The sequence below is a fragment of the Urocitellus parryii genome, chromosome 4, assembly GCF_045843805.1.
Source record: "Urocitellus parryii isolate mUroPar1 chromosome 4, mUroPar1.hap1, whole genome shotgun sequence".
Taxonomy (NCBI): Eukaryota; Metazoa; Chordata; class Mammalia; order Rodentia; family Sciuridae; genus Urocitellus; species Urocitellus parryii.
Window position 1 is genome coordinate 184,316,996 of NC_135534.1, and position 14,114 is coordinate 184,331,109.

At 39.4% G+C, this 14,114-nt stretch overlaps 1 long non-coding RNA gene across 5 annotated transcripts in view; it reads right to left on the bottom strand.

Moving 5' to 3' along the window:
• Positions 1 to 1,007: 1,007 nt before the first annotated feature.
• LOC113175517 (uncharacterized) overlaps positions 1,008 to 14,114 on the bottom strand; it is a 38,264-nt gene continuing 25,157 nt past the window's right edge. For 4 of the 5 annotated variants that reach the window (XR_003299983.2, XR_003299984.2, XR_003299986.2 and 1 more), the window contains 3 exons: positions 5,005 to 5,148; positions 3,943 to 4,072; positions 1,008 to 1,240 (listed from right to left, as the gene is read on the bottom strand). This is a non-coding gene — a long non-coding RNA (uncharacterized LOC113175517). Of the gene's footprint in view, positions 1,241 to 3,942; positions 4,073 to 5,004; positions 5,149 to 9,294; positions 9,672 to 14,114 lie in introns of those variants that run through there. The other variant, XR_013343521.1, reaches the window with a different exon arrangement.

Here is a 14,114-nt window from a genome sequence, read left to right on the forward strand (position 1 = left end):
GGTCCCTAGTCTAATTTTTTGTCATTAGAAAGCAACAGGCTCTCCTCCCAGTTAGAGGTTGTTTTGGTTTCTAATGAATCCCTCTTCAGTCAGTCAAAGTCAATGGAATATTATGCAGGCTTTAAAAATTGTATTTGCCAGAAGTTTTTTAAAGACATAGATACAGATGAAATATTGCTATGTTCTAAGAAATTATAAAATTGAATCTATGGTATGACACATGCTATAAATAAATGAACCTTTAAGACATTATGCTAATTGAAATAAGCCTATCAAAAGGGGCAAATATTGGGTTGGAGGTTGGAGCTCAGTGGTAGAGTGCTTGCCTCTTACACTTGTGAGGCACTGAGTTCAATCCTCAGCACCACATAAAAATAAATAAATAAAAATAAAGGTAAAAGAAAGGGCAAATATTGTATGATTCCACTTATATGATTTCATTTATATGAGGTATCTATGGTAGTCAAGTTCACAGACAGAGGAGAATGGTGGTTGCTAGGCGCTGGGGTAGTTATTGTTTTGTGAACCTAGAACTTCAGGTTTTTAAGATGAATCAAGTTCTAGAGATGGATGGTGGTGATAATTGCACAACATGAACATACTCAACACTATTGAACTGTACACTTAAAATGGTTAAAATGATAAATTTTGGCATGCATATTTTACCATTGTTTTAAAAACTAAATCTATGGTGTCACTTCAGATGTGTAATTGTGCATGTGTGTGTGAGTGTGCATGTATGTGTGCATGTTTCGAGGGGGGATATTCTGCCTTCAGCAAGGGGGGGAAATATACTACAATTTCTTCCCAAATATTCTTCCATTATCAGGTAAATTCCATTAGCAAACTATGGCTCTTCAGCCTATTCCTGCTTCCCATCTCTTTCATAAAAATAAAATTTGCTTTACTGGAATGTAGCCATGCCTGTTCATTTGTGCATTCCCTGTGTTTGCTTTGTGCAACATTGACAGGTGGAGTGGTTGTTATGGTTCATTCAAAGCCTGATATATTGACTATATGACCCTTTGCTGAGTCCTGCTTTAGTGCATTGAGAACATACACAAAGACCAGAAGAATGGGCAAAACTTTACTGTGGGTTCCAAATCCCATATTTCAAACTAAACAGACTCCGTAGTCTTGGAGATTCCAGAGTTGGCATCGATTCTCTATTCAATTGTTCTCCAACTTTTCAACAGGCTCAAAGTCTCATTCTAGACATGCAAGACACTCAACAGGGACTCTGCAGATGAGGAAGACAAAATGAAAAAAGTGTTCGCATTGTGAGTCTCTTTCTGGATTAGCATTGCCCAAGACCATCCTCTATTACCTGAAACTTGGAATGTACTAGACAAAGGAGAAATGGAACAACATGTCACATTTGCAAACATAGACATATTTTTTTTTAATCTGGAAGGCAATATACCAATAAAATCACTGTGATATCTTTAAATCATGGTACCATGAGTATTTTTATATTCTTCTGAACAAAATTTTATGTTTTATGATGTTATAGATGGCCTCACTTTTATAACAAAATAAAATTACTTTAGTAGTTTTATAAAACTAGTGTTTTAAAAAGATGGTGGATTGAAACTGAGGAAGAATCACATGAAGACATTTTAGAGGGGTCAGAAGTCTGGGTAACCCTTCACCCATCTAAGTTTGTTTTCTTGTCTGAAATGCTTCTCAGAAAGAGCTGAAATCTGGCAAGCCCAACCTCTGAGCCACATGACCCATAAATTTCATTTGTCCTGGCACTGTCTGCTCCCCTGGGAATGCCTGCGCCCTCTAAAAACAGCCTCTAAGCTGCCGCATACTTTTTCTCTCCACTTGATCACAGGTTCTCTTTTCAAAGGACACTGGCATTAATTCCGCAGAGCAGGAAAAGTCAGACCTGGATTAGGATCCGCTGCTGAGCTGAGCGGGGATGAATTGTGGAATCTCTCATCTATAAAAGGGAGCTAATCCTACCTTCGGGAGAAGAGGAAATTTTCTGCTGTTCTGCCCACTTCCCTTCCTCCTTTTCCCAAGAAAGACTAAATGTTAATCCGAATTGCACACAGTGACTGAGTCTTCTTGTTCATGGTGGGGACTCTGGGTTCCAAGCTCAAGTAGACTGATGATTCCACCTTCCCCTCATTTGCTGGGGCGAGAGGATCCTTCCTCCATACAGAAAGAGGCAAAGCCACCTTGCACTCATTCCTTTGATTTCCTGCCAAGTAGCTGATCAGAGCGTAGTGACATTCTAAGGTTTGAATTTAAGGAGAGGGGAAAAAAAGGACTTTCAAGTCTTTATCTTACCTGTGTCACAGGGATATGTACTAGGTTTTTGGCATAAGCCTAGATATTTTCTTCATATTACAAAACCAAGCCACGCTTCCTACAACATTAAGACAGAGTCACTACTCTTATAATACTTACCTCACAGAAGTCTAGAGAAGACTCACTGATACTAAATGAAACAAAGGAGCTAATAGACAGGCAGGTGCACTATAGCATCTTAAATCATAGACCTTTTTATTTTCTTCTCCTCTTGCTCTTCTTCGTTTTGATCTCAGGGTTCCTTCTTCTAATCACAATAGCATTTATCATACTTAACTGTAAACCACGTATTTACTAAACTATGTATGCCTAGGAGGACCAAGTTCTTAATCACCATATAATTCCCAGAGCCAAACACAATGCCTGATAGTTACTTATTTAATATTTGATTAATTGAAAGAATGAATATATGATAAAATAGTGACTTTACGCTTATTGATTCTCTAAACCTGTTCCTCTCCTAGCCCAATTAATAGCAACTTAATCTTTCCAGTTGCTTAGGCCACAAAATATGTTCAGACTCTCTTCCTCTAACAATTCATATCTCATCCATTAGCCAAATTCAGTTGGTTCAGTTTACTGCTATCATAAAGGCCAAAGCCATCATCTTCCATGAGCCTATTTTTAATATAAGAGTGATCTTTTATAAAGATTGGTCAATCCAGTTACTTTTCAGCTCTGGCTTCTCATTTTGCACACAAGACAAAACAAATTTTTTACCATAACCCCCCCAACACTCCTTTTATCTCCCCCTCCCTCACTACTCTGACTTCACCTCCTACTTCTCAGGAACAGGCCTACTCTGCTCCAGCCATGTCTGCCTCCTGATTGCGGCTAAAACACACCAGACATTCTCACCTCAGCCCTCTGCAATGTACAGGTCCTCAGCCTAGAATGCTCTCCCCTACATATCAGCCTGTTTCACCTCTTTCAGGCCTCTATACTCAGACCCTCTACAAGTTGTTCTTCTAGGCAAATCCCACCTCCTGGTAGCAGAGTCAGCCCCAACCCTCACCTATCAAAATGTTCTCCAAAGGTTTGCAGGCTGGGAGTGTAACTCAGTGGCAGAGCACTTGCCTAGCACGTGTGAGGCCCTAGGTTCAATCCCCAGCATCACAAAAGGTCTGGATATTTTCAACTCATAAATGGTCACTTGGTCCTTTTGGGGATACATAGGTAGAATATTTATCAAATGTGATTAAAATGGCATGGTAGGATTTCTCCTTATTAAATAAGTTCTGGCTTAAACCTGGAAAATGGGTTTAGAGATAATTTTCCTTTTGACAATTGTAGTTGATCTTGCTCAACAGCTCTTGATTTTTCTCTTTTCTCATTATGGAAGTGAAACAATATCATAGGCATTGTTTATCTATCTTTGCCTCTAAGGCTTAAGTGCCTCTAACTTCAAGGAGTCCCATCAGACCAATTGATTACAGGGATCCCTATCTATGGCAGCATCTCCCTGTAACCTCAGGCCATAGAGGACCCTCATCACTCAGCCTTTTGATGGTGCCAATGATCCACTTGCAATGCCTTAGGTGATACAGGTATCTCTGGGCCCTGAGGGAGAACATAGTCTGCTGGTAGTCCCACATAATAACTCCCTTCTAACACACCCACCTTCTTAGAACTTCTGGCACTTTTCTTAGTTCTTTGCCAAGGAAGTTTGAGCTTCCCCACGTCATTTATTATGTGCTGTCTTCATTTAGAAGCCACTCCAGCAGGGTAATGAAGTCAGCTCCAGTTGTCCCTGGTAGGATATTAATCACCAAGTCATGAGATAGTGCTCCCACATCAACAAATTCTCCTGCTACCCTTATATTCTACTTCCTCCTGATGCAATATTCCCCAAGACCCTTTCCATAGAGGTCACGTTGGCTCTAGTTAACCAGCTCCTGCAGTTCTTTTGTAAGCACATTATTTCCTCATGAAGAAAGCATTATTTTTCCATTTGGGTTTGGGTGCAGCTTGTCCCTAGTTTGAGGGCTAAGGACAATGACCACCAGGAAGAGCAGATCTTAAGAAGTACAGGTATCATCATGCACGGGACTTGTCTATGGAAAAAATTTTGCCAGGCTCCAATCAAAGGGAGATTGCTTTCTTCTAAAAAGGGTAAAGAGGCTGCTTCTATTACCTTCAGTGTTGATAGGAAGCTGTAAATGCAAGATTCTTAGTCCAATACCCCATATGTTCCCTCCAAGGTGTTGCTTCTTACTCCCTTCCTATCAGAACTCCTATCCGTGAGGAGTTCACTGTGTTCACTATGCGTGAACATAGGGAAGCTAGCTTTACATTCTGACTTTTCTGGAGCTCTGCCACTCTTGAATCCTGGGTCTGATTTTCACTACAGTCTGATCTGAGGCTACAGGAGTTGAGGTTCTCCCTAAAGCTGCCATGGAGTCCCTTTGACTTTCATAACATATTTTGACTTGATTGTTAGCTGACCAAAGTCTATCATTTGCTTTTGTCAGAGTTTCTTTAAAAAGGCAAATCCAACTCGACAATCCTTATAATAAGAAAAAACAGTCCTATTACCCCCATGCCGTTCAGAGTCTCAGCTAAGCTAATAATCCAATGCTTTACCTTCTGCATGTACCTCCTCCTAATCTACCACTAATCTACTACTAGTGAAAGTTTCAGCAATTGTGAGGCCCCAGAATGCCAGGATTACCACTATCATACCTACTACCAGCTAAGGATGATTGGCAAGTGAACCAGTTCTGGAATCCAGCCTGAGAGTCAGCTTTCTGGAGTCACTCCTGTCTCAGCCTGGGCTCCCTCTCCAAAGCAGAGCCTGCAACAAGAGCTCTCAGCAACAGCAAAGAACTACAGGGAAAGAAACAGAGTTTAAACCTACCAGGACCTTTTGAAGAGGCATATAGACAGCAACCCAGAATTATCTGCAAGGGCATAGAGGGAAGCAGGGAGGCTTTCATCCATCACTCCCACTCTTCACTGTCACGGGTTGCCCTCAAGGCTGTTAAGGAATTCACATCTCTATGCTGCACATGTGTGAGTGTCAAGTGGACTTCCATGGAGGCAGGCAGGGGGAAGAAAGCAAGGCATGTTTAGTACATCTGAGGCCAGATGCTGTCAGATTACACCTGTGTAGAGCTGGTTGTCAAAGCAATGGCATACATGGTGGGCCAAGTCTGCAAACTTTCCCTGAAAAAAGGTCAGATAGTAAATATTTTAAATTTTGCAGGCTACATATGGTCTCTGTCATATCTTTATTATTTGAAAATCCTTTACAAATGGGAAAATATGTTCCTAGTTGGTGGCCTTGGAAAGACAGACCTCTGCCAGATTTGTCTGGTGGGCTGCACTTTTCATGGAAGGATGGAGACCTCTCCTGTGCAGAAGCCCTCCCTGACCACTTTATTAATAAATGTGCCTGCCCTTCATAGCTCCCAATCTCCCTTTTCCTGTCTCTCTTCAGCATTTATCACTTTCTAAATATTATATAATTTACATATTTATTTAGTTTATTGTCTGGATACTTCAATAGAATGTCAGCTCTGTACAGGAAAGGATTTGTCATCTGGTTCATTCATTGCCTATTTCCGCATGGAGAGAGTGCATAACCTATAGAAACCTTTTGATATATTTTTGTTAAACAAATTAAAATTACACAATAGCGTGCTTTGCATTTAGCTCTTTACAAATGCCATGTATATTTGACACGCATTTTAATATTCATTTTTTTGTTATGTCTAACAATCACTTTTTTCAGGTAGGCAAAGCAGGTGCTTGCATAAACTGCATACTCTCTCTGTAATCAGTTCCTTATCAGTGAAATGGATATAATAATATTTGCTTTATAGGGCAATGTGAAGATTAAATGAAGCAATATACTGGCAGAGGTGATAGTAGAATCCAGTACAGAGGTTGTCAATTGGCAGCCTTTGGGGAGGGTGAGGGAAGGGGTTGGAGCACAGTGCTTATCTCTTTGGGTTCCATTCCATAAGAAAGTGGTGAACAGCCACATCAATGTTTATTGCAGCACAATTCACAATAGCTAAACTGTGGATCCAACCTAGATCCAACCATCTGATATAAGGATGCTGATTGATAATGGAATGGTGGGGAGCATGGGAGGAATAGACGAATTTTAGATAGGGCAAAGGGGAGGGAGGGGAAGGTGGGGTATGGGGGTAGGAAAGATGGCAGAATGAGACAGACATCATTATCCTAAGTACGTGTATGAAAACACGAATGGTATGACTCTACTTTGTGTTCAACCAGAAACATGAAAAATTAAGCTCATTTGTGTAATATGAATTGAATTTCATTCTGCTGTCATATATAACTAATTAGAATAAATAAAATTTTAAAAATTAAATAAAAGAAAGTGGTGAAAACCCCAGTCTTTGCAAATTCTAGCCCCACTGATAAGAAGAAAAGGCAGAACCCCATCTGTACCATCCACAGGCACCATTCACACCATCTACAATACCGCCTTCAGTCTGGGTTTTGTTTTAACCCCATGCATGTTCAAAGGTAGTTTTTTAGGTAGGTGCTGCTTAGTTGCAATATAAAATGCTTCTTGCCAGTTGTGTTTAGTTTGACACATTTATTAGTCTTCTCTGAACTGTAGACATGTTGAGTAATGTACCCCTGGCTTAGAGATAAAAGGTTTTGGTAGAAGTCAGGCCTAGGTTTGAATCCACTACTAACTGAAACATTGTGAACCTTGTTTTGTTCATTTATATGAAACTGGGATACTTTTGCCTCCTTAATTGCCTGCCATGTGTTCCAAAGTATAACACTTAAGACCCCAGATTTACATGTCTCCCAGGTCAGTCCCTTTTCTGATTTTCCAAAAGGACTTCAACCTGCAGAAATGTGGATGAAAGGAAGAATCACTTGTTTGTTCTCAAGACTATTGTCTTATCTACACTAGAACCTCTATATTCCAAAGAGATACCTCCAATCCTTGTTGCTGCCTCTACTGATGCCAAAATAATCACCCTAAGCTCAGGATGGTTGTTAGTCTCCAAACATGGTCTCCCAACAATACTTGGTACTAGATATTCACTCCCTCTCCTTAAATTTAGGCACACCTAGACTAACTTTAGACAAATGAATGTGGCCAAAGTGTTACTGTATGACTTGCACAGTTAGAATAAATGATGCAACTTCCATCGGGTCCCCTTAGAAAATGAATTTGGGGGGAATCTAGACTTCATGTTAGAATTCCAACTACTCTATGAAGTCCAAGATACAGAATTATTCCCTATGGAAGAAAATCAAGCCCCTGGTTAATAGCTTCAGTTCTGCTCCTATTTAATAGCCAGCACCAACTTTCTGGAATAAGAATGAAGAAGCCACTTGAAGTAGAAATAATCTAACTTATTCCTATTTCAGAAGACCCCAGCTCCACTACCATCTGATTGCAATTGCATGATAGATCACAGACAAGAACCTTCTTGCTGAGCTCAGAACAATCCTACAGCACAATGAAAGGTAATAAAATTGCTATTGTTTAAGCCACCCTGCTTTAGGAACATTCAACATGCAACAACAGATTATAGGTAGAGGATGGTATATACCATCATGGTCAGGTACATCTGAAGCCACATGGTTGGGGCCAAAATTTGCTTCCCATTGCTGCCAGTGTGACTGGTGGAAATTCTTACCCAGAAAACCCTGTTCCTCAAAGGCAAGGGAGGATAATTCCTCTCTCTGCATCATACTTGGACAAGGTTGTCCCATGGCAAAACTTGAGCTTCCAATGTTACAATTCCCTCAAACTAGTCCTTCAAACACTTTTACAGGCCATAAGCCTGGCACAAAGATGGCTGGGTTAGGACAGATTCTAGAGTCCACTGTCAAAGAGATGTATCACAAAATTATAAGAGGTTATGAGGGGCAAGGGGGAGGGGGAAAAAGGGAGAGATTTGAACAACAGCAGAGGAGGTAGAGGGGGAAGATGGGAGGGGAGGGGAGGGGGGATAGTAGGGGATAGGAAAGGTAGCAGAATACAACAGTCACTAATATGCCATTATGTAAAAATGTGAGTATGTAACAGATGTGATTCTGCAATCTGTATTTGGGGTAGAAATGGGAGTTCAAAACCCAATTGAGTCAAATGTCTGAAAGATGATATATCATGAGCTCTGTAATGTTTTGAACAATCAATAAAAAAAAAGTTTACACAAAAACCTAAAAGAATACTATTAGATTGTAATTCAGTGAAAAAAAAATCTTTCAGTAACAATCTTCATAAAAGAAAAAGATCTGCTTCAAAAAATAAGACCAAAATAGGGCTGGGGTTGTGGGTAGTGGTAGAGTGCTTGCCTAGCATGCATGAGGCACTGGGTTCAATCCCTGGCATCACAAAATAAAAGTTTTTAAAAAGAGGCCAAAATATTTAGTTCTTTTCTTCCAGGTACTGATATGAACTAAAACATGTAAGAAAGAGAAAATAAAGAACTTTCTTAAAATATTTTAAAAAAAGAGATGTATCAAAAAGGATCACAATAGGAAAGAGATGGTGCTTTCAGATTAGAATAATTTGAGATCTTAATAAAGAATATTTTATAAGAAATGCATAAAAAAGGACCCATAAGGGATAGTGAAGTAACTTGAACCTACTAAGTGGAATGTTACTACCTTTATGCCTACAACCATGAGAGAAAGGACAGCTACGAAAAACTTACAGAGACAGTCGAACAGATAATACTATCTTAAAAGGAACTATGCCCTTCAGTCTAGCAACATATTCAGTCCTAGGTAACACTGCAGGAAATGAGCAAGAGAAATAAATGTCCAGACCTCCTTCCCATGTCCTTCCTCTTATTTCCTGCTGGAGCTTTTCATTTGCCAAAATCAAGGAGAAGTGAGAAGCAAGAAAGCCTGCTGAGGTCTTATATTTTTTTCCCATAGATAAATCTCCTGGGGCTGAAGTCAGGGTGGTCAAAGGGCAAATGAAAAATATCTGTCACATAGACTCAGAGCATCATTACTTACCACAATCAGCCCCCAAATCCATCTCTTTCTCTCCTGATGGAGATTTTATCCTGTGAGTGTTGATGTCCTTCCCTGTCAATCAGGTGCAACCAAATTGATTTCAACAATTTTAACTTTGGATAGGTCTTGAGGCATTTTGAGAGAACAGGACTGGAAGGTGGGCTGCATCTCAGAGCTACCAGAGCAGTTAACGGCATAGGGTCAAGAGAGCGCACAATGGGTGGGGTTCAGTAGGGATGACAGGAAATGGCATCCATGTGTGTATTCTTGGAACAGCAAGGTCACAGGTATCAGACTGGGGAGCAGGCAGTCTCCAGATTTGGGGCAGTCAGATAAGCAGGGAAGCAAAATCCAAAGCGAAGGAGTCATGGCTTCTGGGGTATCATAGGATCCCAGGAAGATCATGGACACCTTCAGATCTGAAAGAGAAAAACCAAGCTTCTTTTCTCTTGTTCAGACTGGCCTGGACAAGCTGAGCCTTCAAATATAATGATGAATGACAAGCTGTCAGAAGCCGAGAATGAAACGGAAGCTCAAACACCAGGTCTCTAGTCATGCTTCTCCAGGAACACCTCCTCACTATACCACCGCCCATATCTTTCACATATTTATAAGCTAGTTCCTAGCCTCTCTAACAGAAAGCCAATGGAACATGATTTACTTCTCTGCTAAACCTCCAATTATCCTGCCCTGTACTTCCCAGGGAACATGTCACATTATACCTTTCATTTGCAGTCACGATTTTGCCTCTATGTTATAGGTATCTGGGGGACAGTGATTACTAACATTTTAATGGATTTTCATCCCATATCTGCAAAGAGCTTCATAAAGCTCAACAGCTCCTTAGCCTTTTGGAACCCAGTTCCTCATCTGTAAATAAGCCCAGCAAAACCTATCTGCCACTCTACATAGAGGCAAGGAGTGGGAGGGAAGAGAGGGGGCATGGGGGTAGGAAAGACGGTGGAATGAGATGGACATCATTACCCTAAGTACATGTATGAAGACACAGATGGTGTGAATGTACTTTGTGCACAACCAGAGATATGAAAAATCGTTCTCTATATGTGTAATATGAATTGTAGTGCATTCTGCTGTCATGTATAACAAATTAGAATAAAAAATTTTAAAAAACAGATATTATTGGTTAGGCATCAAGAATGCAAAGATACATAAAGAGAAGAAAATTAAAGAGTAAAATCAAAATGCAAAAATAAAAATGAACACTAAATAGTAGATAACCAAGACTATTAATTCTTAATCAGTTATTTTGATGTTACCTGGTAAACCAGCAAAGATAGATTTCTATTCACTTTCATTGAAGAACATATAATTTAGGCTTTTTGTAAAATTCAAGGAGGAACATAGAAAAGAATTGTTACTCATAAGTGGGGTAATATCAGAGGGAAAAATGGAATATGAGTTATGAAAATCAAATAATTCCTGATATATAGTTATTCGCAGGGAAAATAGTTTGTTTTTAGCCTTTATTGTATTTTCCTCATTTTATAAATTAAAAAATAATGACTTAATATTCTTTTAAGTGAGAAGTTAAAGGTAATATCTTATATTGTGTCAACTTCAAGTTCATAACTTACTAAAGTTAAAGGAAAAAGAAAAACCCACCCTGCCTATTCCTCTCAAGGCTGTTCTGCAGAGCCACCAAAGCCAAACTTACTAATATACTTTATAAATGTTGACGTGTTTGGCAAACATGACAACAGAAGGGAACACAGAGACGCCAAAAATGTTTAAGGAATTTCTTTACTAGGTCTTGATAAAATCATGGCAGGATTACAGGGAGACTACCCATCTGACTCCCACCTCTGCTTCTCTAAAGAACAAAATAAAGAACATGGACTCAAGAGCGCTGCACTCCTTATAAGCTCAGCAAACCTGGGACAAGTTATTGAGCTCTTCCTCCAGTACTATTTACTATTCACTTTTACATCTCCAGGTGCATAATTGACATCCAGTGTTAAGGGGCCAGAGCAATGTCTGAAGAAGCAGAGGGCAGTCAACTATCAGCTGCTATCATGGGCATGACACCTGACCTCTCTAGGAGACTTCCTCGAGTTACACCTCAAGGCCTGGAGCTAGATTAGCTGCTTTCAAATTCTCCTATGTAATACTTTAAATTTCTTGTAATAAATCATTCTTAAAGATCTGTTTTATTCTTTATACTGGAGACTATAATTTCAGTTTTTAAAAATGAATTTAGTGCGTGTTAAGTATGTTTGAAGAGCAAAAATCTTGCTTGGCCTCTTACTAGCTTCATGAACTTGACCAAATATTAAACTCTCGGGTTCAGTTTACTCCTTGGTAGCTTTGTCATAGAATTGTCATGAGGATTAAATATTTAAAGCACCTAATACCGTTAACAGCACATGATAAATGCCTAATAAATTAAAGCCACAGAGCCAAACAATAATTACAATTTAGCTCTAAAAATTACCTTTAAAAATAGATTTTTAAAAGCTTGAAATCAGTCTTCATAAACCAAACAGGTTGAAATGCCAGTCATTCACATTTACATTACCAGCCACCAAGAATTTACCACCCACTAGGGATCCATTCCTCTTTAACTCTTTGTGTTTCTCTTTCCTCTGGAATAACTTTCCTATTCTCCGCACCTGACGAATTCCGGTTCTTCCTTTAATGCCCAGATAAAATGTCATTTATTCCAGTGTGTTCCTCACTCTCCTGGATAAGTAGAAGTTCCCAGTACCCCCACATTTCTATGACAACAGCCATCATTTATCATGTGAAATGCCATATTTATTTATTTATTTATTTTTATATGGTGCTGAGGATCTAACCCAGGGCCTCACACATGCTAGGCAAGCGCTCTACCACTGAGCTCAGCCCCAGCCCCAAATGCTGTATATCTTAATGGCCACGTGCTCTACTAGACCATGACTCTCTCAAGAATAAGGCTAAGCACAGGGCCTGGCACACAGTTGACACTCAATACTTAATATGTTTTTATTGTTTGAATGAATTAAAGCAAAAAAAAATTTTGTTACTTTTAGCTTAAATTTAGTAAATTTAGTCATTACTTATAAGAAAATAGAGCCAATTGAAGGCCTGGTAGTAACTACAGGTTCAGGTGGAAGTTAAAAAGAAAAAAGAACTAATCAGAACTTTTAGAAATTCAGTCTCACACAGATATGGGAATGAGTTCAGTGATTGTTACTCACTGCCTCACAACCAGAAACATCCTAAAATAGACACTTTCTGTGCTGCTTTATTGAAAGCATCAGAAAAGCTTCCAAACTCTTGGAAATCACATGGCTCATCTTTTCAAGTCAAAGCAAAGGTGAGAACAAATAAATCCAGGATTTAGCACACTATAACTACTGCCCCCGACAGGATTTAAGTTTCAACAACTTTGGTGGAAAACCAAAGTTTTCAGTCATTTCAGTCATTTTTTTTTCCCAAAGAAAATCATAACTCTTGCTTTCAATTATGGACATTGAAATCTCAAGCTGAATCACACACATTTATATTTTGGGACCTATTTACCCAATATGTGAGGAGTTCAGTTCAGATATAGCAGGTTTATAACTATCACTAATTACCATGGAAAGTTAGTATAAGTTACTTTATCTTTCTGGATATTAGTTTTATTCATTGAAGAAAAGAGAACATTGGAATAAATAATTTTCAACATCTATATGACTTTCAGCAAAGTTGCAGAAAAAGAAGAAGCAAAGGGGTGTCATTTGGAATAAGCAGAATTGGCATCTGCTGATATAATATTTTTTTTAAAGAAGGAAGAACCTCCATCCAAAAATATCTCTGGCACAGTAGCTGAGGACCAAACCCCACAAGTGAAGTGGTAGCAAACCTTGCAAGACACAGACACTTTGAATCAGCTAAATCAGCTAAATCTCCAATCACATTCTAACACTAACTTTCTGTCAGCAAACAGATCTTTCTGAGCCTTGGTTTTCTCCCCTGGAAAGTAGCCATGTTCAGGGTTACGTTCTACTATTTAGGGTGCATCCGTGGCAGTAAAAGTGCAGCTGAGGTCCAAGAAAGGCAGCCCTTCCTCCCAGCCTGCAGTAAAGAAGGAAGGAGCTCAGATCACCATGCTCTGCTCCAACAAGGGACAGGATGAGAAGGAACCACTCACTGTCTCTGAGCTTCCCTGGATGTATGATCTTATTCTGGCCTCACCCAAACCCCAGGCTCACTGAAAAATGAACCCTTCCAACTCTAGTCCACCCTACAATTACAGTTAATCCTCTCCAAATCATGGAGGGTTGACTGTAATATTTGTTTTAACTGTAGTTTGTGGTTCTTCTGAACCTGACATTTCCATCCTTACCTGCTAACATCCCTGCTGAATTGAAAGTTGATGACTACAGTATATATGAAGAGGTGATTTTATGGATTATTTTCTTTTTGTTCAATGAATGACACAGAAATTGCCTTAATACTTTTTTGGAGCCTGGGAGACTAAAGCCCAGTTTTCGAGTAGCAATTTTAGAGTGGTAGAGGGATTCCGACAAGCCCCAAAAGCATCTGGGGAAATCTGCCAGGTGGGGAGAAAATGGAAACACAGCGGTGCCATCCTTCCCACATATGATTTTGGACAGGATAAAATGAGAGAATTTTTGCAACACATCTCACGTGACATCTCTTAGGTTTTAGGAGCAACATCAAGTGGCAGTTACCATTATTAATCACAGCTGATCTGTGTGGCTCCTGAACGCACTGATGTTCTGCTGTGCATATTGCCTCTCTATCCTAAATGATGCTCTCCAGAGTTTTGGGATAATATATCACCATGATTTTTTTTTTTTTAGTTTCAGTAT